General features: G+C 35.2%; 2 long non-coding RNA genes across 2 annotated transcripts; one reads left to right on the forward strand and one right to left on the reverse strand.

Annotated features, from left to right (window-relative positions):
• LOC122222414 lies at window positions 1-26,918 on the reverse strand. The gene is made up of 3 exons (XR_006203742.1): window positions 26,746-26,918; window positions 11,056-11,317; window positions 1-56 (listed from the first exon to the last, which is right to left on the reverse strand). It is a non-coding gene; the product is annotated as an uncharacterized LOC122222414 (long non-coding RNA).
• On the forward strand, window positions 20,460-22,051 carry LOC122222412. The gene is made up of 3 exons (XR_006203740.1): window positions 20,460-20,670; window positions 21,135-21,205; window positions 21,921-22,051. It is a non-coding gene; the product is annotated as an uncharacterized LOC122222412 (long non-coding RNA).
• Window positions 26,919-27,404: the final 486 nt, after the last annotated feature.

Here is a 27,404-nt window from a genome sequence, read left to right on the forward strand (position 1 = left end):
CTCCTCATTAACATATGCCCTTATTCATCTTTTCATTAGCAGGGATTCATAGCAACCTAGAAAGAGACAGACAGACATTGTAAGCTTTCTTGCATGATAGGGTGGAGGACAAAGTTGTCTTGTTTGTATAACTTTAGCCTCTTTGATATTACTGAGGAGTAATAGAGCAACCTCACAAGAGCAACCCTGAATTATAGACGTTGGGATGATGAATGAGCAATTCATCCAGAGCTTCCTTTGGATAGGCAAACAGTCTTAGACCTGTGTGTGAACTACTCTCCAGGCAGCTGGGGAATAGGTCAAGTCAATGTCATTATTCCCCTGAAAGTACTTTCTGTTCTAGGCATGGGGTCTTTTCAAGGCAGCAAGAAGTATCACATAGATGACTCAGCGTCATGCACAGGTGCTGGTTGGATTCAACCCTTGGACCTGAGATTACAGCCTATCCAGATCATCAGTGAGATGTTAAAGAATTCTAGTCCAGGATCAAAAACAAAGCAACAAAGCAAGCATTCTCCTGTTTTTTTGTTCTTTTTTGTTTTTTCCCCAGTTGGTTTCCCGTGATCCTTTTTAAGTATAAATTCTATTTATTTTCCTAAAATTCATAGATTACTGCCTTAGATGATTTATTAACTGTTTAATTTTTCTTTGTGACATTACTCAACCATTTTTTTTCCGGCTTTACTCTCTTCATCCATAAAACTGAGGATACTATAACCTAATTCACAGTGCTATTTCCAGGATTATAAAGAGATAACGCATGGAAAACTCAGGCAAAAGCTTCGGTACATAGAAAGTCAGTCCTCTTCCAAACATATAAATCAGAGATTTAGCCCTCCTAAGTATCTTGTTCTCATTCTTCAACTGTTTCTGGTAGTTAGCTACTAAAGGTAAACATGTAAAACCTTAACTAATATGTCTATATGGAAAACTGGAACTCTGTTAAGGAGTTTTAGACCAGATTTTATGGTCTGATCCAGCAGTTTCCTAGTATTATATTGTGGTCCTGTCTTAGATTGGTTACCTATACATATCCTTACAAGAATGCATCAGAAACTGGAGAAGTTAGAGGCAAAGTGAAATCTCCAATTCTTTAAGTTGGAGCCTCTCTCTGTCCTTGTAGAGTTCAACTAGATTGTCCTGATTCCCTTTGACTTTTTAAAGAAAGACAATAAATGAAGTTAAGGCACTATTTCCAAATTCCTTCATGATGATGGGGAATCATTTAAAGGTGGAACAAAATGCTTTTCCATGTATTAACTCATAGTCTGTTTTAGAAATCTATAGGGAAAAAAAAACATAAAACAAATGTTTTGATTAGATAAAAGTTAGAATGTATTAGATATCTTAAAAGATTGATTTTAATTTTTTCACATAGTTAGATATTTTTTTTAAATATTTATTTTTGAGAGAGAGAGCTCCAGTGGAGAAGGGGCTGCAGGGAGGGGGACAGAGGATCTGAAGACGGCTCCACACTGACAGCAGTGAGCTTGATGCGGGGTCGAACTCATGAACTGCATGTAACATGAAGCAGAGTGTGGTCAAAATCCTTATCTCAAAACTTATCTTGAAAAATATAGCCAATAAGTTCATTTTAAAGTAGGAATAATGTTTTGATTACTATTAATAGAATATTTATTATTATTATTATTATTATTATTATTATTAAACTTAATGCTTCCTAAAATTCCACTATATCAGAAAACCCAGTATAACTTAATTTTCTCTTAATGGTTACTAGGGGTCTTGTATATCTAAATGAAATTTCATATCTAAATAGTCTATTGTAATAAAGAATGTATCAATATAATTTTAGTCGACAATATAATTTTAGAATAATCATTCTAAGATCTGGTTTAAGTTTATCCATATTGAAAGAGCAAAAAATGTACATAATAACCAAAGCATGAAAACCTTTGGTAGAGGTTTGTAGAAACAAATCTTACTTTCATATCCTAATGATTACCCAAATGCGCATATGAATCAAATTCTATTCCTTCTAATTTTTTAGTAAGTCCCAAATTTTTGTTACAATTAGTTAAATTACAGCCAAGGTTGACTCTGGACATGAAATTATAAATCATGGGGAAAATACTCTGGTTCTTTATCAAACATTGCAATGAAACAAATCATCTTAATTTCCAAGAATACATTATTATTTTTATTTTCTCTCTAATAAGATTCTCACTTCCTGAGTACAACATGTTTTGGGCAAGTAACTTTAGAGTGTACACTCTAAGACTTATTTTGGGGTTGGTTTGGGAGGAAGCTGATTAAAATTTAACTGAATCAACTTGTCATAGCATACAAAGAAAAAGGGATAAATGAGAAAACATTCTGAAAATAAAGCTTAACTTGGTAATCTTCTATATAATATCTTGCTAAAATTTCAGCTATCAAGTAATATTTAGCCAATGAAATGAATACAACATCAGCTAGATATTTCATTAATGTATAGGGTGCTATCTTAGTAACTATTATTTATTATTCATTCAACAAACATTTACCAAGCATTATAGGGTGCATTGTATCTTTTTAAAAATTTTTTTACTTAAAAAATTTGTCCTTTTTTTTAAATTTAAATTTTAGTTAGTTAACATACAATGTAATATTGGTTTCAGGAGTAGAATTCAGTGATTCATCAATTACATCCAATACCCAGTGCTCATCACAAGTGCCCTCCTTAATGCCCATCACCCAGCTAGTCCATCTCCCTCCTACCTCCCTCCATCAACCCATGGTTTGTTCTCTATTATTAGGAGTGTTTTATGATTTGTTTCCCTCTCTTCTCTTCTCCCTCCTTCCCATATGTTCATCTATTTTTAATTCCACATATGAGTGAAATCATATGGTATTTGTCTTTCTCTGATTGACTGATTTTGCTAGCTCCATCCACGTCATTGTAAATGTGTGTGTGTGTGAGTATACACACACATGTATACACACACACACACACACACACACACACACACACACACGATCTTCTTTATTCATCAGTCAATGGACATTTGGGCTTTTTCCATAGTTTGGCTATTGTTGATAATGTTGCTATAAATAGTGTGGTGCATGTATCCTTTCAAATCTGTATTTTTGTATCATTTGAGTAAATACTTAATAGTGCAATTGATGGATTGTAGGGTAGTTCTATTTTTAGTTTCTTGAGGAACCTCCGTACTGTTCTCCAGAGTGGCTGCACCACTTTGCATTCCCACCAACAGTGCAAGAGGGTTACCCTTTCTCTGAATCCCCGCCAATACCTGTTGTTTCTTGTGTTGTTGATTTTAGCCATTCTGACACGTATTTCATCATGGTTTTGATTTGTATTTCCAAGATTATGAGTGATGCTGAGCATCTTTTCATGTGTCTGTTAACCATCTGATGTCTTCTTTGCAAAAGTGTCTATTCATGTCTTCTGCCCATTTCTTAACTGGGTTACATTTTTTTTGGGTGTTGAGTTTGATAAGTCTTTACAGATTTTGGGTACTAACCCTTTATCAGATATGTTGTTTTCAGGTACCTTCTACAGTCTGTAGGATGCCTTGTAGTTTTGTTGATTGTTTCCTTCAATGTGCAGAAGTTTTTTATCTTGATGAAGTCACAGCAGTTCCTGTTTGCTTTTGTTTCCCTTGCCTTCAGCGATGTGTCTAGTGAGAAGTTGTTCCCGCCAAGGTCAAAGAGGTTGCTGCCTGTGTTCTTCTGTAGGATTTTGATGGTTTCCTGTCTCACATTTAGGTGTGTCACCCATTTTGAATTTATTCTTGTGTATGGTGTAAAATAAGTGGTCCAGTTTTATTCTTCTGCATGTCACTGTCCGGTTTTCCCAATACCATTTGTTGAAGACACTGTCTTTTTTCCATTGGATATTCTTTCCTGCTTTGTCAAAGATTCATTGACCATTGTGGGTCTGATGCATAGTGTCTTGTTAAATGTTTAAACACTTGAAATAAAATTGTGTCGGTAAAAATTTATACAAACTGGGGGGCTAGGTGGCTTAGTTAGTTAAGCATCTGACTTCGGCTCAGGTCATGATCTCATGGTTTATGAATTCGACCCCCATGTCGGTCTCTGTGCTGCCAGTTCAGAGCTGGAGCCTGCTACGGATTCTGTGTCTCATTCTCTCTCTGCCCCTCCCTCACTTGTACTCTGTCTCTCTCTATCTCTCAAAAATAAATAAATGTAAAAAAAAATAAGAAAAATTTATACAAACTGATTCACAATTCAAATCAAAGTAAAAGTACTTGATAATGACACAGGACTTCAGAGAAAGGGGAAAGTGATTTCTGAGGGAAATCCAATTAAAGATGTGCCATATAAGCAAGCAAGTGTTGAGGAGAATGGGCATGATTTGTATAGATAGACAGAGGAAGAAGATAAAAAAGCATTCTGAAATAAAGGTAACATAAATAGAAGCCTGAGATAAAAAAGGAGCATATTGTATTTAAGAGACAGGAAACTATAAAGGTCTCAATGGAATATTTATAGTAGTGTGAAATAAGGTTAGAGAAAATTTTGAAAGTGAAGCTGAGGTTTTAAAATTTATAAAATGAGCACTAGGAAATTATGAGAAGTTTTGGAAGAACAAGAACTTTGGAAAAAACCCTACCCCTGATGATGGTATTTCAGAATATTTCTGAGAATTTTCATATTCTTTGACCGAACAATGACAGTTCTAGGAATTTATCCTGAGGGGGGAAAATCAGAGGTGACTTAAAAATGAATGTTCTAGAATGCTATTAATAACATTGAGAAACTGAATTTTGCCTATATGTCCAACAACAGGAACATGGTTAAATGAATTACGATACCTCTTGGAATATGACACGCTCGTTAAACCCCAAGTTTTAAAAGAAAATCTATCACACAAAAATGTAATACTACTGAGTAAATTAGGCTAAAAAACAGATTCTGGTAATACTTAAAAGTACACAAAAATATTAACTCTGGTTATCAATGGATGAGGAATACCCTGGGTGATTATTTTGTCCTTTTTTGGATTTACAAACTTTGTACCATGGAGTTTCCATAATTTTGTAATTTTCCAAAAACATAACAATCATAAAGCAGTATGTAATAAGATACTGACATAAAGACTTATATACTTTGGAAAAAGCAATGTGTGAGAGTATAGTGGTGAGATATGGGGAGGCAGGAGGCATATATAACTGTATATGCTTGAAAGGATGATTGGAATGGAAAGAATAGGTGGGTGAAAGAAACACGATCAGGATTTGTTATCTGCTTGGATATAAGGTATGAAGGAAAAATATTGTCAAAATTTCAAGCCTGAAAATTGATTGAAATGAAAACCAGTACTTTCACTGATAAAAATCAATGATTACTTTAGTATGGAATTATGACATTTTAGGATAATAAGTACCCAGAATTTGAGGATAGAGTTTATGTGAAAAAGAAGAAGCTAAGAATATGCATTTAAAGATCACCAAGTAGTATCTTAAACTGTTAGAGATGATCAGCTAGAAAATGAAAAGACAGCAGAAAGAATGGAAGCCCCACTTGAGCCTTGGAGAATAAAATCCATAATTAGAGGAAGATAAAAAGCAAATAACCTAGGAAAAGTGCTCGATGAGCATGAAGTTGGAGAACAGAGTAATCCACAATGTCACTGGAAAACAAAGGGAGAGTGAGTGTTTCAATATGACAGTTGTTAGTGTTGTCAAATATGGTAGTGTTCTGAAAAAAATGTGTTGCAAACATAATTCACCAACATAGAACAATAAGGGGTTGGACAGAGAAAAGGCTTATGTGAGTCCTTAGCAACTGCAGAATTAAAGTTGGATTAGAAACTGTGCTGTCTAAAAATTTGGTACCAAATGGAGAAGGTGTGACTATTTGGGAGTTGTCTTTTGCTACCTGCCTATAGTCTATGTGCACAATGGTGTCCATGAATGAAGTGCATAGTGCTTTCTCTATTATTTTTGTATCAGGCAAATACTTTAGATACAATCGAGAATTTCACAACGTGTTTTCCTAAAGTTCCAATTCCATAGGATATTACTAGTGTGAGAGTTGCATAAATAAAGTTCTGGAGTAAAGTGATTTGGGGAAATACTGAATTATACAAAGCTAAGGTTTCTTTAAAGAAAGGCTTCAATAACTTTTACCATTTTTATATGTACTGTGAATTTCCAAAGAGGGGCTTTGTAAGAAAACAATTTCCAAAATTAATGGAGCATAGAATTCTTTTTTTCATGGAGCACCTCCTAGACTAGTTTTCTGTGGACTTGGTGGTTGGCAATAATGACAGATTACTATTATGAGAAGTTTGGCCTCTCTCCACCCTCAGGGATCACCTATCCTACAACTTCAGTTTTGATCCCTTTAAGCTCAGAGAAGCAGAGATGCTAATTTACTGTACATTTATGGAAATCCTCCTCATCTTTCACAGTTTTTATTTTGATTTACTTAGTAAAGGGACACCTGGTTGGTTCAGTCGGTCGAGTGTCCGACTTAGGCCTACGTCATGATCTTGCTATTCCTGAGTTCAAACCCCACATGGGGCTCTGTGCTGACAGCCCAGAGCCTGGAGCCTGCTTCAGATTCTGTGTCTCCCTCTCTCTTTACCCTCCCCCCCCTGCTCATGCTCTATCTCTCTCAAAAATAAATATTAAAAAAAATAATAATTCTAGAATAAATGAATTAATTAATGGTTCTTTCATGCATGTGTGAATTCTGAAACTATAGAAAGTGTTTGGTTATAGGAGGTTATAGAAACCTGAAATGATTTTGAAATTCAGTGTGTATTTTCACTTATTGAATCACTTCCTTTGGATTTTTCTCCACACTAGTAAGTATTCCAGAATTCAAGAGTTTTTATTTAAAGCTCTATTTTACAAATATTAAACAAGAAACTTCTCCCAATACTTCATCTCCCTTCTTCCTCCTTTTTTTTTTTTTTTCTAATTACCTTCCTTTCCTTCATCATTTAAAATGAACAGATGGGCTATTCCAAAGTTTTTGCAAATCTACTTGCTAAACATTCTTACAGACTAAGCAACAATTGAAAATGAAATCCAACAGTTGTTTTACTGCTCTTCCATCAACTGGAGCAATAAAATGATTCCACGGGAGCATTTCTGCCACTAGAAAACGCGATACTGTCATTTTCCTTTTCCTTTTCCTTTCATAAGTGATAATAGATGATTTCTTCTTGTTTCTCCCTCTCTTCTCTCTTGTCTTCTGCATATGGCCAGTGCTTTCAAATTCTTTTAGCTGCAGAAATTTTCTTTAAAAATATCTTATGTATGTTTCTAGTTACAGAAAAGTAGAATCTGTATGGCAATTGGGGAAATGTAGTAGGAGGTGAACTCCCACCTTGTTTTAAGCTTCTGCTGTGGCCTCTGTGATGTATCCATGGAACATAAATGCAAAACTCGTGGGCCAAAAGTTTAGCTTTTTTTCTAAAGAATGCAGGACTGTATAGTTGACATTTTAATCTAAAGCTTGCCCTTCTATAGCAGAACTTCCTAGGCCTCATAGTTATGGCCAATTCTTTAATACTAATAATCAATGATAGAATTTTTAAAAGTCATTCAATAAACTGAAAACACAGAATCATACTTTGACTTGTTTGTCTGTTTTATGGAGGATCATAAGCTGTGTTTTTGTCTGAAAATAAATAAATAAATAAATAAATATGGAAGAGGAAATAATAGGGGTGTAGATGATTTAGAGCATTAATCCAAATGAGACATAAAGAAATTTACCTCTAGGCTAGTAATCTGAATCTTTCCCGGAACAATAACAACTAAAAATTGTCAACCTCTGACAGCTGTTGGATGGTTGATAGAAAATGTGGTAGGACTCTCCATCTTGTTCACATTATGCAGGTGTCCACATTTAAAAAAAAAATCATAATTGGCACTAATTAAGACTATTGTTGGCAGCTTCAGCAAGAAGGCCAGACACTGAGTGGGCAGGAAGATCTGCCTGGCTTCTCAGCCCCAGACTTCCCAGGCAGGTCACTGCTGAATTGCATTAACAAAGCGAAGTTATTCTTATTCTTCTAATTCTGTAGAAAGAAAAACCTCAATTTGCTGTTACTAGCAAAATAAACAATTCCAGTACATTTATTACTACACATTTATTACATATATTGGAAGATCCAGGCTCAGGATTATCTTTGGTAATAAGAATGGGTGCCCATATCATACACCGTCCTGTATGAGAAAGCAGTGTAGCCAGACCCCTGGCACAAGATCTGCACAGTTAACATCTGCACGATTGACAGGAGAGGTGATTCTTATTAAGTGTGAGATGGGCCTGTATCAGCCGATGTCCATGAGTGTTGCTTTTAGGACTTGCTGCAGACGCCTTTGTTATGGCCTTTGTATATCAACGTACTGTGTGACTCATATTTGCCACCGAACACGTGTGACTTTTGTCTTGTTTACACATGAAAATAAAATTGGCAATTAAACGTATTGTCTTGGGATTCCCATCCTGAAGAGTATTTTTATATTTTCAGTGATGCTGAGATTGTAAGCATAGAAGATTCTTCCTTGGTTGAGGAAGAGAGTAAGGGCGCATCTCTTTGTGGGCCAATCAATGTGAAAAATGTGCTTGGGGTTGGTGTTTTGTTAAGTGTATTTACAGATTATTCAGTCTTCCAGACCCACACTCAGTTTTACATTCAGATGCAGGCCTGGGTTGGGGATGGGAGGGAAATGAGGCTCTGAAGTGGGGTACCTAATCATATGAAGGTTTGCAATTTTGTTAGGAATAATAGAGAAGCAATATTGAGAGAGCTGTGGGGTTAATGAACACGGATGTGGCTTTCATGTGCAAATTTCTTTTGATTAGATGAAACAACAATTCCCAGAGTTGAGACTGGTGTCCACACACCCAGGCCTGCATCTGCATGTAAATGGCTTCATTAGAGGCCAGATCTGTGTGCACTGATGAACTGTACAAGGCACTCACAGAGTCTTCGCTTCACGGGCTGCTTTCTTGCTGTGTCTGTTTCCTGTTCAGAAAATAAGTGATATATTTCTCCTTTCTGCCAAGCTGCTGAGGAAAGGGATAGATTGAGAACATGAAGGGGTGAGGGTAGTGTACTGTTAGCATATTTGTTCTTTTTCTTATTCGTACAGACTGCCAGTTGGAAACGTATCCTTTCATATTTCCAAGTAAAATTAAACTTCCTCAAATTTACCCGGCAGTTATCAAGGTTAGAGTTTTTGTGGTTTGCCATTCAATGCTGACAGGAGAATGGCCCTTGTGTCGAACAAGGGTATCACTGAATATACAAAGAACTTGGCTGTCTGCTCATTCTACCTAGGTTGAACCAGACCTCTAAAATGTCCTGGGTTTTTCCTTTATGATTCAGGGCTTACTGCTAAGGAGAACAGTCTCCTTTGTGAGAGAAAAGGATACAAGATGTTTTCAATGTTTGGTTAATGAAATTCTGAAGCATCATTAGTTTGGAATATTTCTAGGTAATTTTCATCAATAATCAATTAATTTATAAATTGAACTAGTTTGCTTTCAGCTATAGTCCATTGATTTTAGATGGAGCTCATTGGTACCTGTGCTTGGGTAGTGCTTTGTGGACTATGAAGTAATAAGACCTATATTCTATAATAAAAATAGTTGCCATGTTAGGGCACCAGGGTGGCTCAGTCAGGTGAGCGTCTGACTTCGGCTTAGGTCATGATCTCACAGTTGGTGAGTTCGAGCCCCCCACTGGGCTCTCTGCTCTCAGCACAGAGCCCACTTCAGATCCTCTGTCCCCCTCTCTGCCTCTCCCCCACTCATGCTCTCTCTCTCAAAATAAATAAACTTAAAAAAATAGTTGCCTTGTTATTTCTGTTCAAAAATTTTAGGGGAGCAGTTTTAATAACTTTACTGAGGTTTATTTTACAAATTATAAAATGCATAGATTTTTAAGTGCAGTGAGGAATTTTACTAAATCTGTACACAATAATCAAGATATAGAACATTTTCTGACCCCAGCAGATTTCCTTGTGCCCCTTCCTAATCCACTTTCCCCTATCCCCCTGCCTTTGATGACATTGATCTGCTTTTGATAAATGTTTTAGATTTTCTTCCCTGTAGCTTTAAATAAATGGCACCACGTGTATTCTTTTGTATCTGACTTTTTTTCTCAGCATAATGTTTTAAATATGTACCCACATCATTGTCTGTATTTGTAACTTATTCCTTTTTACTGCTGAGTAGTATTCATGTGGATACACCATGATTTGTTTACCCATTTACCTGCTGATGTTCTTTTGAGCTGTTTCCAGTTGTGGGCTGTAATGAATAAACCTGCTGTAAACATTTGTGTACAAATCTTTATTTGGACTTACATTTTTATTTCTTTTGAGTAAATACCTGTGATTGCTGGTTCATATGGTAAGATTATGCTGAACTTTATTAGAAACTTCCAAACTGTGCTAATGTGGCTATATACCATTTCGCCTTCCCACTAGCAATGTGTAAGAATTCCAGTTCCATATTCTAGCCAAAATTCAATATTGACAATCTTTTAAATTTTAGTACTTCTAGTGACTATTAAATGGTATTTCACTGTCATTTAAATTTTCATTTCCCTGGGAATCAATAACGTTGAACATTTTTTTTCCTGTTTATGTTGGCCTTGAATGTGTCTTCTTTTGTGAAGTTCGGTTCCAATTTTTGATACTTTTGCATTCTCTGTATTGATACATATGAGTTCTTTAAATATTCTGGATAGAAGCTCATTTTCAGTAATATGGATTGCAAATATTTTCTCCTGGTTAGTGTCATGCCTTTGCATTTTCCTGATCATGTCTTTCCAAGAGAATTTTTTAAATCATGAAGCTCAATTTATCGTTTATGTTATTACTTTTTATGAACTCTCTAAAAAATTGTCTTCTGTAAGGTCACAAAGAGTTGCTTCCTAGAAATTTTATAGTTTTGACTTTTATGTTTAATTCTAGGTCCATTTCAGGCTAGTTTTTGTGTATGGTGTAGGGTAAGATTTGAAAGTATTGGTCCTTTTTCTCTGATAATGATATTCAGTTATCATATCACTGGTTTTTAAAAAACACTTACCTTTTCACCATTGAATTGCTGTAGCAACTTTTCTAAAATCAAGTAGATATATATTTGTGGGTTCATTTCTGGAATCTTTCTTCTGTTTCATTGATCTGCATCTCTGTCTTATAGCCAATACCACATTGTTTTGATTATTATAGCTTTAGATTAAATCTTGAAATCAAGTGAAAATTCTTTCACTTTTGTTCTTCATCTTCAGTTTTGATTATTCTTGATCCCTTGAATTTTCACATAAATGTTCAAGTCAGCTTACTAATTCCTACCAAAAAAGAAAAAAAAAAAAACTGCTCAAGTTTTTACCATAATTGAGTAAAATCTAGAGCTCGGTTTGTATTTTAACCACACTGGATATTCATATTCATCAATATAGTATATTTATCCCTTTACTTAGATCTTAGATTTTTCTCAGAAATCTTTTAGAGTTTTCAGTGTGCAGATCTTATAAAAACTGCTAATTTATCCATAAATGTTTTATGGTTTTGGATACTGTTCTAAATGTTGATTGCTTTAATTTTGGTTTCCTTTTTTTTTCTAGGCTATAGAAATATAAATAATTTCTGCATATTGACCTAATATTCTGCAAACTGGCTAAAGTCATTTATTAGTTATTTTTTATTGAAAATATTTTATTTTTTTATCATATTGTGTGATTTTTGAATGATTATCCTTTGCCAGATACCGGGCTAAGCATAGAGCAAACATTAGTTCAGTCAATAATTAAACAATTCTTGAGATGGATTCTAGTATTATTTTTAACAGCTTCATTGAGGTATAACTGATGTACAAAAGTACTGCATGTATTTAATGTGTAGAATTTGATGAATTTTTACGTATGCAAACACTTGTAATGCAGTCCCCATAATTGAGATAACAGACCTATCCAACACCTCCTAGAGTTTTCTTGTATTCTGTTTTTTGGGGGACAGGGGTAGGAGCACAATATGACTGCTCTATTTTAAACAAATTTTGAAGTGCACAAAACTGTGTTATTAACTCTAGGCACTACTATGTGGTACAGCTGATCTCTAGAACTTACTCATATAGCGTAAGTGAAATTTTATGCCCTTTGAATAACACGTCTCCATTTCCTTCATCCCCCAGCCCTTGACAGCCACCGCTGTATTCTCTGCTTCTATGAGTTTGACTATTTTTTTTAAGTTTATTTATTTATTTTTGAGGAGAAAGCATGATCAGGGGAGGGGCAGAGAGAGAGAGGCAGAGAGAGAATCCCAAGCAGACTCCACTCTGTTGGCGCAGAGCCCAAACTCAAGATCATGACCTGAACCAAAACCAAGAGCTGGTCACTTAAATGACTGAGGCACCCAGGCACCCCTAGTTTGACTATTTTAAATACTTCATAGAAGTGAGTCATGCAGTATTTATCCTTCTGTGACTGGTTTATTTCACTAAGCATAAGAAATGTTAGAGAGGTTGTGGAGAAATTGGAACCCTTGTTTGTGGGAATGTAAAATGGTACAGCAACAGTGAAAAAATAGTGTGGATGACTCTCAAAAAATTAGAACCTGAACTATTATATGATCTAGCAATTCCCCTCTGGATATATACAGAAAATAATTAAAATCAGGATCTCAAAGAGATGTTCATTGGAACACTATTAACAATACTGAAAGAGGGAAACAACCCAAGTGCTCCTCAAAAGATGAAGTGATACAGACAACTATGGTATATACACACCATGGAATATTATTAGATGCTTAAAAAATAAGGAAATTCTGCTATTTGCAGCACCATTTATTAATTCTTGAATGGCATTTTTGCTCTTAAACCACACTTGCATTCTTGAAATACACTTCATGATGTAATATCCTTTTTATACATTGCTGGTTTTCATTTGCTAATATTTTGTGAAGGCTTTTCACATCTATGTCCATGAAGGTATTATTTTCTTATAATGTCTGCTTGATTTGGTATCTGGATAATGCTTTCTTTGTAAAATTCACCAACAACTTTTCCTTTCTTCTCAATTATTTGATAGAGTTTGTGAAAGACTGACATTAATTCTTCCTTAAACGCTTGATGAAATTGTTTAATATGGACAACCAAGCCCTGTTTTTTCTTTGTGGGAAAGTTCTTAACTAAAATTCAATTTCTTTAGTAGATATAGGAATACTCAGATTTTCAGGTTATGTCTGAATCAGTTTTGTAATATGTCTTTTAGTGAAATAGTCTATTTCATCTGAGTTTTAAAATTTATCAGCAGAGTTTTCATATAATCCTTCTATTATCCTTTTAATATCTGTAAGATGTGTAATGTCCTATATTGTATTCCCCAAATTGCTGTTTGTATCTTCTATATTTCTCGTTTTTTTATAAATTTAGCAAGTGATTTACCAATTTTATTAGTCTTTGCAAAGTTTTACTGATTTTCTCCACTCTGTTTTCTATTACATTTGTTTCTTCCTATATCCTTAATATTTTTTACCTTTTGCTTACTGTGTTCTATTTGCTCTTCCTTTTTAGTTTATTCATGCAAAAACTTAGATCATCGATCTGACACCCCTTATTTTTCCTAATCTAAACATTTAAAATTAAAACAACATTTTTCCTGCATACACTGCTTTAGCATCATCCCACACATTTTGACATATTGTATTTTCATTTTCATTTAGTACAAAATAATTTCTAATTTCTTTTACAGCTTCTTCTTTGAATCAAGAGTTATTTATACTTGTGTTTTAAACTTTTGAGATACTTGGGGCTTCTATGTATTTTTCTGTTATTGATTTCTATTTTAATTTCAGTTTGGTCAGAAAATATGCTTTTAGGATTTCAGTCTCTTTAAATTATTGAGTTTTACTTTATTGTCTTTATGAATGTTTCATATGTTCTTGGAAATAATCTGTACTCTGATGTAAGGTGGAGTATTCTATAATGTCAATTAGATCAAGTTAGTAGGCAGTGCTATTCAAGTCTTCTGTGAGGTTTCTTATTTTGTGTCAAGAGTATTAAAGTCTCCAGCTACAACAGGGAAGTTTATTTCTTCTTTCAGTTATGTCATATTTTGCTTCAAGTATTTTGAAGATTTATTACTGGGTATGTATACACTTAGAGCTTTTGGGTTGTTAAATTTAATGTTAAACTTTTTAGTTTTTTGGAGAAGGCAAGTGGGTAAGAATATATTTCCAAGACTTGTTTTGGTTGGTTAACTTTCACAAATTATGAATTAAGGTATTATTTCCAAGAGGTATGATCATTAGTTATTTCTGTCAGAAGAGGAAAGGTGACATATATTTATTATATGATACATCTAAATCACTTCTTTTTATATTCACGTTTTCTCTGGTACACAAGTCAAAACATCCATTCTCCCCCTAAATTCTGTAAAGATGCTATATCCTTTTCAATTTCTTATTTTCTAATTAAATACATGTGCTTTAATAAATGTCATTTTTAAAGTTTTAAATGGAATTATCTTACAGGGAAATTCTTTTTAACATTCTAAGAAATAAATTTGACTCTTAGAAATAACTACTTCTCAAGGTCTCATTGATGACTATATTCAATACCATTTCTTTAGTTTTATTTGCTCTAGAGGAGTTCTTTTGATGAAACAGTTCAAGTCACATAGGAATTTTCTTTCCTCTCTGTGACTGTAAGCAGCCAGTGATCCTTAGAACTCTGGGTCTTGATGAGCCATCACATCAGAGGTAGGTAATCTTTCTTCTGGAATTTGATCAAGGCATATTAATTTATTTATCAGAAATTTAAATCTCTTCTATTATTTAACTTTCATATACAATAATTTAGTAAATCATTCAATTTATTGAAAACCTTTAATGAACAAGGTCGAAAGGAGATAAAAAGGAATGAAACATGGTTTCTGCTCACTTGACAGTTAATTTGAATAGGGGAACTGCTATAGACTGAGTCCCCCCCACCCCAGATTCATCTGTTGAACTCCTATTCCCTAGTATGATAGTATTCAGAGATGAGAACTTTGCGATGCACTTAGGCCATGAGGATGGAGCCCTAATAATGGGGTTTGTGCCCTGATAAGGAGAGACTCACGATAGCATGAGATACATGAGAGCTCTCTCTCTCTCTCTCTTTCAACCATGTGAGGAATCAATGAAAAAGTGGCCAACTACAAACCAGGACATAGACTCTCAGCAGACACCACATCTGTCACTACTTTAATCTTAGACTTTCCAGCCTCTGGAATTGTGAGAAATAAATGTTGTCTAAGTTACCCCAATCTATGGTATTTATTATAGCAGCCCAAAGTGACTAAGATAGGAGCTAAGACAGAAACATGGAAAATTCAATGGCTTTTGTTAACACATTTAGAGGTAAGAGAGAAAACTTTTGGATGGCAGTTTGAACAGCAAGATTAAAACTAGGAATAGTCAGGGTTTTGATGTACAAACTTGGCTTGAAGGACAGATTATGAGTTATGGCATTATGAACACAATCATGCTGGAAGAAATGCAGTTCATATTCTAGCAGTGGCCAGTGGTTTTGTTCTTTTTGGGTCTTAGATGTCTGTGTAGAGAAGTAGGAGTTAAAGCTGACAAGCTATATTCACAGAATATTGATTTCAGAAGGTGACTGCAAGATTATGTAGTCTAACCTAATTTTATAATTGAGGGAAATGAAGGACACAATTGTTTGCTGTACAGTGCATAGTTCAGAGTTTTTAAAATTCCATTTTACCTTTTCAGAGTGTGCTGTCCAGGGGTCATACTTCAGAAAGCCCTGATAAACTTTGCTGTGTGTTCACATTTGATTTGATAAAAAATAGTCATCACTTAAGGTTTTTGAGGAGGCAAGTAACATGATCAGAGTCATGCTAAGGAAGATTCCTCTGATAGCTCTCTGGAGGATGGATTAGGATGGAGAGAGCCTAATGATGGGAAATAAGTTATGAGGTGATTTTATAACCCAGAAGAGTAATAAAATTCTATGCTATAATGATGACAATAGTAATAAGAGGATATATATATATATATATATATATATATATATATATTTATATATATTTACATATATATTTACTACTCATATATATATGTATATGTATATATATGTACCTCTATATATACTATATAGATTATATAGTATATCTATAATACACACACATACTTTGGTTAGTGTTACCAGTTGAATATTTGTCTTCCACTAAAATTCATGTTGGAGCCCTAATCTCTAATGTGATGGTATTTGAAAGTGGAGCCTTTGGTAGATCATTAGGTGTTTCACAAAGGTGAACCACTCATGAATGAGATTAGTGACCTTATGAGAAGACACATGAGAGAAATGTGAAGATACAGCAAGAAGAATTCTTCCTACAAACCAGGAAGAGGGCCCTCACTTGACATAGAATTTGCAGGCAACTTGGTATTGGATTTCCCAGTCTCCAGTATTGTAAGAAATAAATTTTTGTTGTTTAAGCCATCCAGTCTCTGGTAATTTGTTACAGCAGCCTGAGCTAAGAGACTTAGGGTAGAAGTGGCTGGATGTATTGTCTAACTGAGTGTGGGATACCAAAATGAAGAACCAGTGGACAGTGCCTTGGAAACGTGGAGTCACGATGATCTGGAAGAAGGCAGCATTATTGCCAGAAATAGGTCAATGCACTGACCTAATAAGAATCATATGTGTACGTGCGCACATGCACACACAGGCAGACACAAAATCACTCAGAAAAACTTTATTTCCACTGTGGAGAAAGCATCTCTCAAAGAGCTGGGTCAGCTAGATGAGCTAGGAATTGGGACACGGAGACAATTCCTCTGGAGCCATTATCCAAGAGGGCTGACTGTGTGGTGGAGATTTATCAGACGACAGGTCAGACATTCAGAGGATGGAAGCCTGTCTCTCTCTCTGGACCAACCTCATGTTTTATGTAATAGGAGGAAATACAAATAAACATATATATCTTATGTCAAATGATGGCACTGAACTCATTGGTCTATAGGGTGAAATATCTTGCTCTAGAAACATGTATCCTGACTCAGTCAAATTTTCTTTGCATTGCTTTAAGGATTTTGGCTAGACACACAAAGGCTATGTGTGTCGTATCATATGAAATTATATGAAAGGTCTAGGTTAGGATTGAGAAGTTATGTTAGCTACTTGAGAACTAAATTTCTCTAGCTACATTGCAACCCCCCTTTTCTATGGTTCAAGCAAATACTTTTACTCGTTCTAGTAGCCACTGGTTATTTTTGCTAAACTCCCTATTCTCCTGTTCGAAAGGGAAAAAATAAGGCATTGTTATAGTAAAAACAGTTTGTGTGTTCTCATTCTTCCTACTTGGGAGACCAAAACTTGTAAAAGGCTGGTTTTACAGTAAAAACCTTCACTACTGTAATCATTCCAGATCTATCAGGTCAGTTCATTAGTTTTAGACCATCTGCTGCCCTCTTGTGGCCTTATAATCCACCTACCTATGCTCCAACTCCAAGCCCTTAATGGTTTTTGTCAGTTGAAATGGTTTCATCAGTCATATAGAAACTGACATGTCAAACTGTAATTAACCTCCTTCTTACAGTACTTTATTACACCTTTGTATTTTGTGTCAATTTGGCTATAAAATATATAGGTATTATATAATGTTCACGATCATTTTAAAGAAAACAAACCCTAATACATTATGGATTGAGTATGTCTTCTGGGAAATTTGGAAGTAAGGCCTTCTTTAACTTTCTCAAGTGGAGTGTTAGATTAGCCATTTTATATTAGCAAATAATGTTCAAATATAGAACAACACTTGCCACATAGTAAAATACATAAAGTTGTAAAAATGCTGTAAGAAAGCCATTAGGTAAATTCTTGATCAAAGTGTTTTTCTTAAAGCATATCTTCATATAGTACCACTAGTAATAATGGAAAAAAGAAATTGTTTCAGGTAGAATTATTAATTATGTCTTTTTAATAGGTTTTGAAAATTTGGTTTTCTGAGAGTTTCTAAATTTCAATACCAAGTAATACATGAACTGATACGTTCATCTTTAAAGTCATTACACTTCATTTTATAGCCTTCTCTTTTATATCAAGATTCCACTGTTCTCTTTTGGTCAAAAGAATAAAAGCCAAAGCTAAACCAAGGATAAAGAATCCTTTTATTAAATTTGACGTGCATGTCCCTGATATTTCTCATTGCACTGCCTTTTATTTTCAGCTTCTCATTACCATTTTAAATTAGGAGCAGAGATATTTAACTTATTCAATATAATGCTTTAATGAAAACTAAAGAGCTAATTCAGAGTAGCACCATAGACTCAGCTACTCTGAATACTCAGCAAAGCTGACAATTACATTTAAGGGAAGCATTTCTTTCTTTCTTCCTTTCTTTCTTTCTTTCTTTCTTTCTTTCTTTCTTTCTCTCTTTCTGGCTGTTGTTTAAAGACTATACTAGGTAATTCAAATGTTTCTATTAAAATGATTCCTAATTAAAATATTCGAGAAGATGGAGAGAAAGGAAACAGAAATTAAACGTTAAAGTCTGTGCTGCCACTGTCGCTCTGTAACACTCAAGACACAGATCAAGGTTGTGCTTAGGGCTCAGCAAACAAGAACAGCCAATCTTTTTTGATGATTTTATACATGATTTCTTTTTAAAAAATCAAAGTCTCTATGGAAAAAACCAGAAGCACTGCAATTCCTAACACTTATTTTATGGTTTAGTACTGTTCATGGTTTGAATGTATGTGGCATACATTCTTTTTAAGTATTTGGGGTCCATAAAGGTCTTAAACTAGCTCTTATTATCATCACACCAAATGATAAAACCAATTCTTTGGAAACCTAGAATACAGAATAATGACTGAATGAGCAAAATATGGGCTGTACAAGTATTTCTTAACTAATGGCTGTCATGTTTACTTGATCATGTATTGCTGATAATTGATCACAGCCTACAGCTGTTTACCAAAGATAAGTGCCCTTTCTCTATGTGCCTTACTGTCTTCATCTCTGGAATGGGAAAGATGCCTGTGAGAGTATCTGAAGTGTGATATATATCTGATTAAATCTAAAGGTTTCTTTTCTTCAGAACTGAGGGCAGCAGGCAGACTTTTCTCCTCTGGCATAAATTTGACTACTCAGCATTTTAAGCTCTCCTATGACCTTTCCTCTTTACCACCACAGGATAATCTACCCTGGAAGATAGAGCCAAACGGGGTTGTCTTAGGTTATTTTCGAGCAAAGAATGACTCTTCTAGTTACTACTTTAAACACAGAACATTCCTCATTATCAAATAAATGCATTGAGTCTAACCTTATGTATGCAAAAACTAAGTTTTTCCCATCTGAAAGATGGTTAGTCTGTGTTTAGTGCATAAAATCTGCCCCAGTTGTTTAAACGAAATAAACGTGAGCTATCTATTTCTTTCCAGGAGATCATATTAGTTTATTATTTTAGCATTCCAGTCACTGAACCTACATGCACCCCTGACCTAAAAGAAAATATTTTTCTTTACGAGGTATTTGTTTTGAAGAAATAAGCAAACAAAGAAACATTAAGCAGGGAAGATTCTGGCCTGCAAACTCTAGTCTCTCCTTAATAAGCACCTCTAGTCTGAATATATGCATGATACCAAGGAGTCAAGCTTTATGTGTGTAAAAATGAACCGTAGATATTTTTCTTCCAATGCAAAGAATAGATGTTATTTCTCACTGCCTTTCCTCAGGGTTTCATGGGACAAGGAAACAAGCAGTTAAAAACAATTACATGTGTAAAGTAACGTGGTATGAGTTGTCCCAAAGGTTAAACAAGAACCTGGATCATTGAAAGTTGGATTAAAAATTGTGTTACAAACTTGCATTATAAAGTTGGAACTCCCTAACTCGTTGTGTTGCTCACTTTAAAAATTCATAAAATGAGAAAGGTGCCGTGCCTTCATTAGAAATTTAGTGTGATTATTTGGAAATAAAAATTTAAATTATGAATCACATGAAACCTTTCAAATGCAGTATGGGGGGGTAGGGGACTTTATGCACCAAATCAGAAAGACAATGTCTCAAAGACAAGATTTTTAAAAAGCAATTAATTTGGATCAAATACAAATATATGGCAGTAGAAATATCAGACACATGTTTATCATTCAGTATGCATTAGAGATTAGTTCTTATTCGATTTTTATTAAGCATGTATTTATTAAATAATAAGATTATTTTTATGTTCAACTCATGCTCTTTTCTATGAATGAACCATGATTTGTTATCAGAAAGATTTAGCTGGAACTGTGCTGTTTTAAAAAACCAAACAAATCACCTCCCTGCGTCCCTCTCTCCCCACTTCCTCCCCTTCTCCTTCCCTTGCTTTCTTCCTCCTTCCTTCCCTTTCTTCGTTCTTTCCTTCTTTCATCCCACTTGTCTCCTTTTCTTTTCCTTTCTGTATTCCCATGAAATGCCCATGTGCACAAGCAGGACGGATGCCTTATCCTGTGAATAAACTGGCAGTGTTGATCTACAGCTGTATGCAGACCACATCTTTCTTCCAAAGCTGCAAGGCGCACATTTAAACTCAAATCTCAGAGATTGCAGCACCTAGATTGCAGTACAAATTGGTATGACCAACCAGACCCAGCAACCATCGATCTTCATTCTTTCTGCCACCCTGGAAACTGAAACCTTTTGTAGCAAGAGGTAACTAAAATTCTGAAGTCGACTTGCAATAAAGGGAAGCAACAACTTTAAGATTGGACTGAAATATCTGACAGCTCTCTGAAACAAAACAAAAACAAAATGTACCCAGGTTTCAGTTACGCTCTATTTGGTTTCTTTTCTTGTTAAATAAGCGCTGGCATATAACTCATTAGACACCTTGTGGGCAGCCCCACAAAGATGTGGGCAGTTCAATTTAGAGTAAGTGGGAAGTGTATAATTCAGCATTTATGCTTCCGGATAAATCAGGCTTCAGCATGTGAGACTTTTGCCATACGCTTCAAATATTCTTATTTCCCTAGCTGCTGGCTCAAATTTGAATTTAAACAGGCACATAAACAATACATGGTGGGAAAAATAAACAACTTTTTCTAAAACAATTTCCATTAATAATGAAACCTTTGAGGCAGTAAACTGAGAGAACTTTCTCTGATTTGTTCCTTCAGTTTGGATGTGGATAGGAAGATTGTGTCCAGGAAGCCAAAACCAGAAGATCATCTGTTTAATCCACTCCCAGGTAGTTCTAAAATATTTTTACCTAGCCTTAGAAACATTAACTGTTGCTCAGAGAATGTATTTTTAACAGAGGCTTCAGTGTATTCTGTCTGCTTGGTATCCCATCATTTCTGCCCTGCTGAGGGCCTTTCCAAACATAGACAATATGCCCAGACCAATGGTCACATGTCTCTAAGGATGAATTGACCTAAATCCCTTAAATGGTCAGACAGGGGACCAGACATGATTGTGGATTTTCCTTCTATAAAGAAAAACAAAGACAACAAACAAACAAACAGAAACTGGAGTGTCTCTTATTTGAGAATCATCCCTTCTCCCATGAAGATGATTAGAATGTTGTAGAATGTGGTTTCCACAGTTATCAAAATGAAGTTCCTTACTAAGCTTCAACAACCAAAATAAAACAGCAACATACTGTTATTTCCCAACCAAATTTCCAAATATTTACAAATCAATAACTGATTTACCCAATGCTAGTGATGGTTGCTAAGGTACTGGCATTGCTACTTGGCGTAGACTATTAGCAAAAAATGGCAGGAGCTATTCTCCTATCTGAAGACACACCCCTGGTGTGTTTGCAATTCCTCTCATGAAGGGGTGGACTCTACTTGCCCTCCTCTTGAATCAGGGCTGGCTTTGTGACCTTGCTTTGACCAATGGAATGCAATAGAAGTGATGTTTGTACTGAACATACATATTTTTTTATGTCTGTGTAGGAAATCCTGGAAGGCTTTCTTTCTCTTCAATCCTTGGCATCGAAGAGAATCACCTGCCACTTCCTCCAAAGATCACTAGTCATTACCTTACTGAGATGGAGTCTATTATTAAACCCATTCTCATCATTCTGATCCAGGTTAAGGATTCAGGTTTCTCCTATCCTCCCTCAGAGAGACTGGTGTCTATTACTTAATTAATTACTTAATTTCATGAGAAATCAGCATGGGCCTGGATGTTGTAACGATGTTGTAAGACTCTTTAGAACATTATTCCAAGGCCTGCAGCTTAATAGGTAGGTGAGCAAATGTCCCTTTCCCCGCTGTGTACTGTATCAATGATTTCTAAGGATAATTTAGTCTAACACTCTGCAAGAGATTTAGAGTCTTTGCCAATGGTTCTGTTTTCTAGAAAAGAATTATAAGTTTCCGAGCACAGCATTCCATCAATTATTTAGAATTAGTATTTGGCATTAAAAAACAGACCATTTTAACCTGAATATGACTTTGAGTAGCCTCCTGATATCTGTAATCATTTCTCCAAAATTCTTTATAATAGGAGCACCTGGGTGGCTCAGCCGGTTAAGCATCTGACTGTTGATTTCGGCTCAGATCTCAGGGTTTAGGAGATCTAGGCCTGTGTTGGGCTCCATTCGTGCTGCATAGTGCAAAGCCTGCTTGGGATTCTCTCTCTCTCCTTATCTTCCTGCCCCTCCCACTTTGTATGCGCTCTCTCTCAAAAACAAGTAAATAAACTATATTTATTTGCTTTTGAGGGAGAGTGTGAGCTCTTTATTTTATTTTATATTATATATAGGATCAATCAGACTACATTTAGACTACATTTGGACTTTTGTTTATTTGTTTGTTTTTGCTGTTTCAGAAATCACTGAGCTCGTTCTATGCACCCATTCAGAATATTGGGGTGAGGGATGATGACTTCCCTAGGGTAAAATCAGAATGCCAGTGTCCAACCTTTATTTATTCCTTTGAATAATAATGTCCCCTATATCCTGGGATCCAGGACAAATGGCTTGATATGCTTGACTTTTAAATTATAGGTATTCTTTAAAAGGAGAGAATACATAATGGAAAGCATTTAGGGTTGAGATTATGCCATAAAGATGAGCTGTTGGCTTTTGGAAGCAACATCTGGAGACTTGATGCTCAGGATTTGTATATGCCTCTGTTTAGAATTTGAGAAGCAAACACAGCCCATAGAAATCTTTGGTGGAATTGCTATCCAGAGCTGAAATATAAGGTTTATTTATAGCTCTAACATATTAAATATTAATTTCTAATATCAAAGAAATAATCATTCACTCAAAAAACATGTTTTAGGTTTCTAGTTTTATTCAGGCTTAATGGCAATTGCCTAGAAATACTAAAATAGGCTGAAATATGTCTTTGAAGGGTAAGAATTTGGGAGGATAAATTTGGGAATCTAAAACACCACTGTAGTGAGATATATTTTAGTGAGTTTTAAAACAGGAGTACACATTTGTCAGGCAGATAAATAGGGATGGTGATGATCCATGATTAGAGGGGTTAATTCCAAGTAGACATTGGGAAAGGCAAGGGGTGATGCAGTATATACTGTGTACAATGAATTATAACAATGACTGTGGGGTAATACTCAAGCAGAGGTGGAGATAAATACTCAAGATGAAAAGAGAGTAGAGACCCCTATATAAAGGATATTCTAAAGCTTATGATGGAGTTTTTAAGTCAGTCATTTGTGTATCATTTTTACAACTATAACTTATGTCTATAGTCCATGGGCTATTTCCTTTGATATTTTCTTTAAGTCAATCCATTTTTTAATTGCATGATCTTACATTTTAAATCTTACATTTGTCCTATAAATATAAAATCAGGACCTCTTTCTGCAAGTTATAAATGGAAAGTAATATCTCAAAACTTTTTAAAAAAAATATCCTTAAAGGCTAATCAAATACAGTTAACTGCCACTTAGAGTTTTATGGTTGTAGGTGCCATTCACTGAATTAGCTTAGGATGGTAAGAGAAGTCAATATTGTGAAGATTAGGAGGTCAGCTTTCAGTATGACACCTTTGAAAGGGCAGTGTGTGGGGACTCAGAAAGACGTTCAGAATTAAAGATAGTCCTAGAAGTTTAACTCAGAGGCACATTAACCTGCAGGAGGAAGTTGATGCTCTAAGAGTGAATGACCCCAAAGGTTTACAAGGGTTTAATTAGTCAATGAACAGATTAATAACAGATTCATCTAGGTAATCAGTATTACCTGGACTGGAAACAAATTAAGAATACTGGTTTTCCATTTTTGCTTTTCTCCTCCCCCTCCTGCTCCCCTCCCCCCCTTGTTGTTATCCTCCTCCTCCTCCTCCTTCTTTTTCTTCTTCTTCTTCTTCTTCTTCTTCTTCTTCTTCTTCTTCTTCTTCTCCTTCTCCTTCTCCTTCTCCTTCTCCTTCTCCTTCTCCTTCTCCTTCTCCTTCTCCTTCTCCTTCTCCTTCTCCTTCTCCTTCTCCTTCTCCTTCTCCTTCTCCTTCTCCTTCTCCTTCTCCTTCTCCTTCTCCTTCTTCTTCTTCTTCTTCTTCTTCTTCTTCTTCTTCTTCTTCTTCTTCTTTTCCCACCTGTATTCCAATCCAAAAGTAACTAAAATTGTCTTCCATCACCCAAGGACAGAATTGATAAGAAAGATAACTTTTATCTTTGGGGCATGCCCTCCTAATGTTCAACTTCTATATCATGGTGATAACTTTCTTTTCATTCTTCCTTTCCTCCTTGATGCCTAAATGTTCATGGCTAGACTCTGGCCTAGGACTCTCATGCTCTTTCTGAGTTGCCCTGCTTTACCTACATGTTGAAGTTGCCCTCATGTGCAACTCCTACCCCCACGGATTCCTCCCTTGTGTCACCTTTGAAATGACTTTTGCCTGTATTGTATATTTTTGAGGACTCAGTCCCTCTGATTAATAAATTGATACTAGATGCAATAAGTATTAGAGAAGCATGGTAATATTATATTAGTATAAAAAACACTTCTTAGATCAGCAAAAACAGGAATATTTTAACAATGACTTTCTGGAAAGAGTATCTTTATTCTTCTACTCTAACCTACCACTGACACTGAATTTCAGTGAATTTCAAACCAAATGTGGGAGAGGTCACATTCTGCATTTTCAGTCCATGGTGGCAGAGAATTTCAGCCCAATGTGGTACCCATCTGAATTGTAAGATGTTTCTCTTGATGAAGGTAGGAGTTAGTATGTTGGGTCTGTTTGTGATACCCATAAACCATTTGAGACTTGCAACAACACAGTGACAATGGAATGAAAGCTTGCTAGATTGAGAAAGACAATTCAGGGAATTAATCTTCCAGGCTAAAGTCAAGATTGTCAGAGAATGTGGAAGCAGTATCATCAGGCAGTCCAGTGGGCTTACAGCAGGACTTACAGCAGGGTAAACATGTAGCCCACACAGTATCTAACAAAACGCAGACAACTCTTATGGTAATAGAAGAACTTGATGCTGGAGGGATTAGGCCTGATAAGAGTGCAGTAGTATAGGAAGTCTCATATGCATTCTGTCCCTTCTATACCCTACACTATTTTAATTTTGAATTTGATTTGCCCTCATTCATAGGGTGCATTGCAAAGGGCTCCAAATCCTTTTCCTCATTGGAATATCTTTACCTCATGTTCTAAAATACTCTTTCCAAAGGCACAACTTTTTCCAAAGGTTCCTTCTTTTGTGTCTCCCCTGCAGCATTTGACCCACTGCCTTGTACATAGACTGCACCCAGTAAATTGTGGTGGCTGATGATTTAAGTATTTTTTTTAAATAAAGTTCTAAAAAGTTCTAGAATACACTAAGTAGGAATGTGGATGTGAAGGAATTAGATTGACAATAGCCAAAGCCTATAATAGACAGTGTGCTATTAAAAAGTAATGTCATTGAGTTTAAAATAAATTGGGTGAAATAATTCATCTTTATGATGGATTAAGACAGTTCTGCTAATGAGACATGCAAATGTTGATGCCATATCTTCTAAAATGTGATTGGATAAGGTAATAGAGTTGGTCAATAAATCAGTTTTGAACAAAGAAGCATAACCATAAAAATTCAGTACAACATAAATTAATATATCTGTTATTGAAAAGATTAATTCTGAGATTATGATTAATATAATTAATTGTTAGATTTCAATATAATGGGGGATTTTATCCTCATTATTCTGGGATTAGACAATGGAGTGAGTAAAATACATTTTTTTTTGTCCCAAGCAATGATGCTGCAACATGATATCAAAAGTAAAAATGCAGGGTCAGAGCTAAATAATAAGAATTTACAAAGGCAAGAGACCTAGAGGCTAGTTCCCATTCTATTTCCAAGTTGTATGAGGCAAATCATCTTTGGGGTGGGGGGGGTTCAGATCAGTCTCTAATTTAACAATTCAGAAAGATTTGTTGAGCTCCAACTTCATTCCAAGCATTTTTGAGGCAGGTGCCCATCAACCTGAAATGTTTTTTATCCTTAAAAGTCCCTTTTCCATATCTACATTTTATGATTTTACTACCTATAACTGTGCTTTGTAATATTTCAACCTGCTGAAGCTGTGTTTTAAACAAATGTGACACAGAATCAGATATATACCCACATCAAAGCAGTGATTCAGGTGTGGAGGACTCATTCTCCATCTGCTTGATAATCCCTTCCAAACTTTCTCTTACCCTACTCCCGAAGAACTCTATGGTATATAGTCAATTACAATTTAATGTGAACTTGACTGACCTAGACTAAACTCATCAACATTAGTTTAATAGAGAGAAAAAGTAAATAAAGTACCTGTAATATGTGAAGATATACATCTTTCCCTTGCTCCAAATATATCAATGTTTTCATACTTTGGCGATACTTATTCTCATCTTTTTTTCCTGGTTCTTAATTTGGGTTTACTTTCTCTGTGTTAGTCGAATTTTCTACTACTCCTCCGCATAATGCTGAAATAATTAGACTGATTTTCTTTGTCTTAAGAACTCAGCACTGATTCTTGCCACAATACATCTATTAAGGTGAATCCATTGTTTTATGAAGTCATCTCCATTCTTTTCCTAATTCTTTCTCAGAATTAAGTAGCTGTCCTTGACTGAATTCTTCCAACTCAATTTATTTAAAGTCTTATGAATTAAGCACTAAATTGTATATTGCTTTGTATTATTTTCTATTATTTTATGTCTAGCTCTTTTGGCTCCCAAACTATTCTCTTGATAGCCATGTGTAATCAACATGAGAAAAACCCTTAATTTTTTCTGTCCTTCTTTAACAAATTTGTCCACCTAATCAAAGGCCTTGAAAGTTGCCAGAATTTAATTTACATAGTGCTCAAGGCTTGGTGGTGCCTCCATTTTGAATAATGTAACTTTTCACAGATTTTCCAACTGACCCCAAGTCATGAAGACCGTGACATGACTTAGAAATATCTGCTTCAGCACTGTTCACATTAT

This window comes from Panthera leo, chromosome B3 (assembly GCF_018350215.1).
Source record: "Panthera leo isolate Ple1 chromosome B3, P.leo_Ple1_pat1.1, whole genome shotgun sequence".
NCBI lineage: Eukaryota > Metazoa > Chordata > Mammalia > Carnivora > Felidae > Panthera > Panthera leo.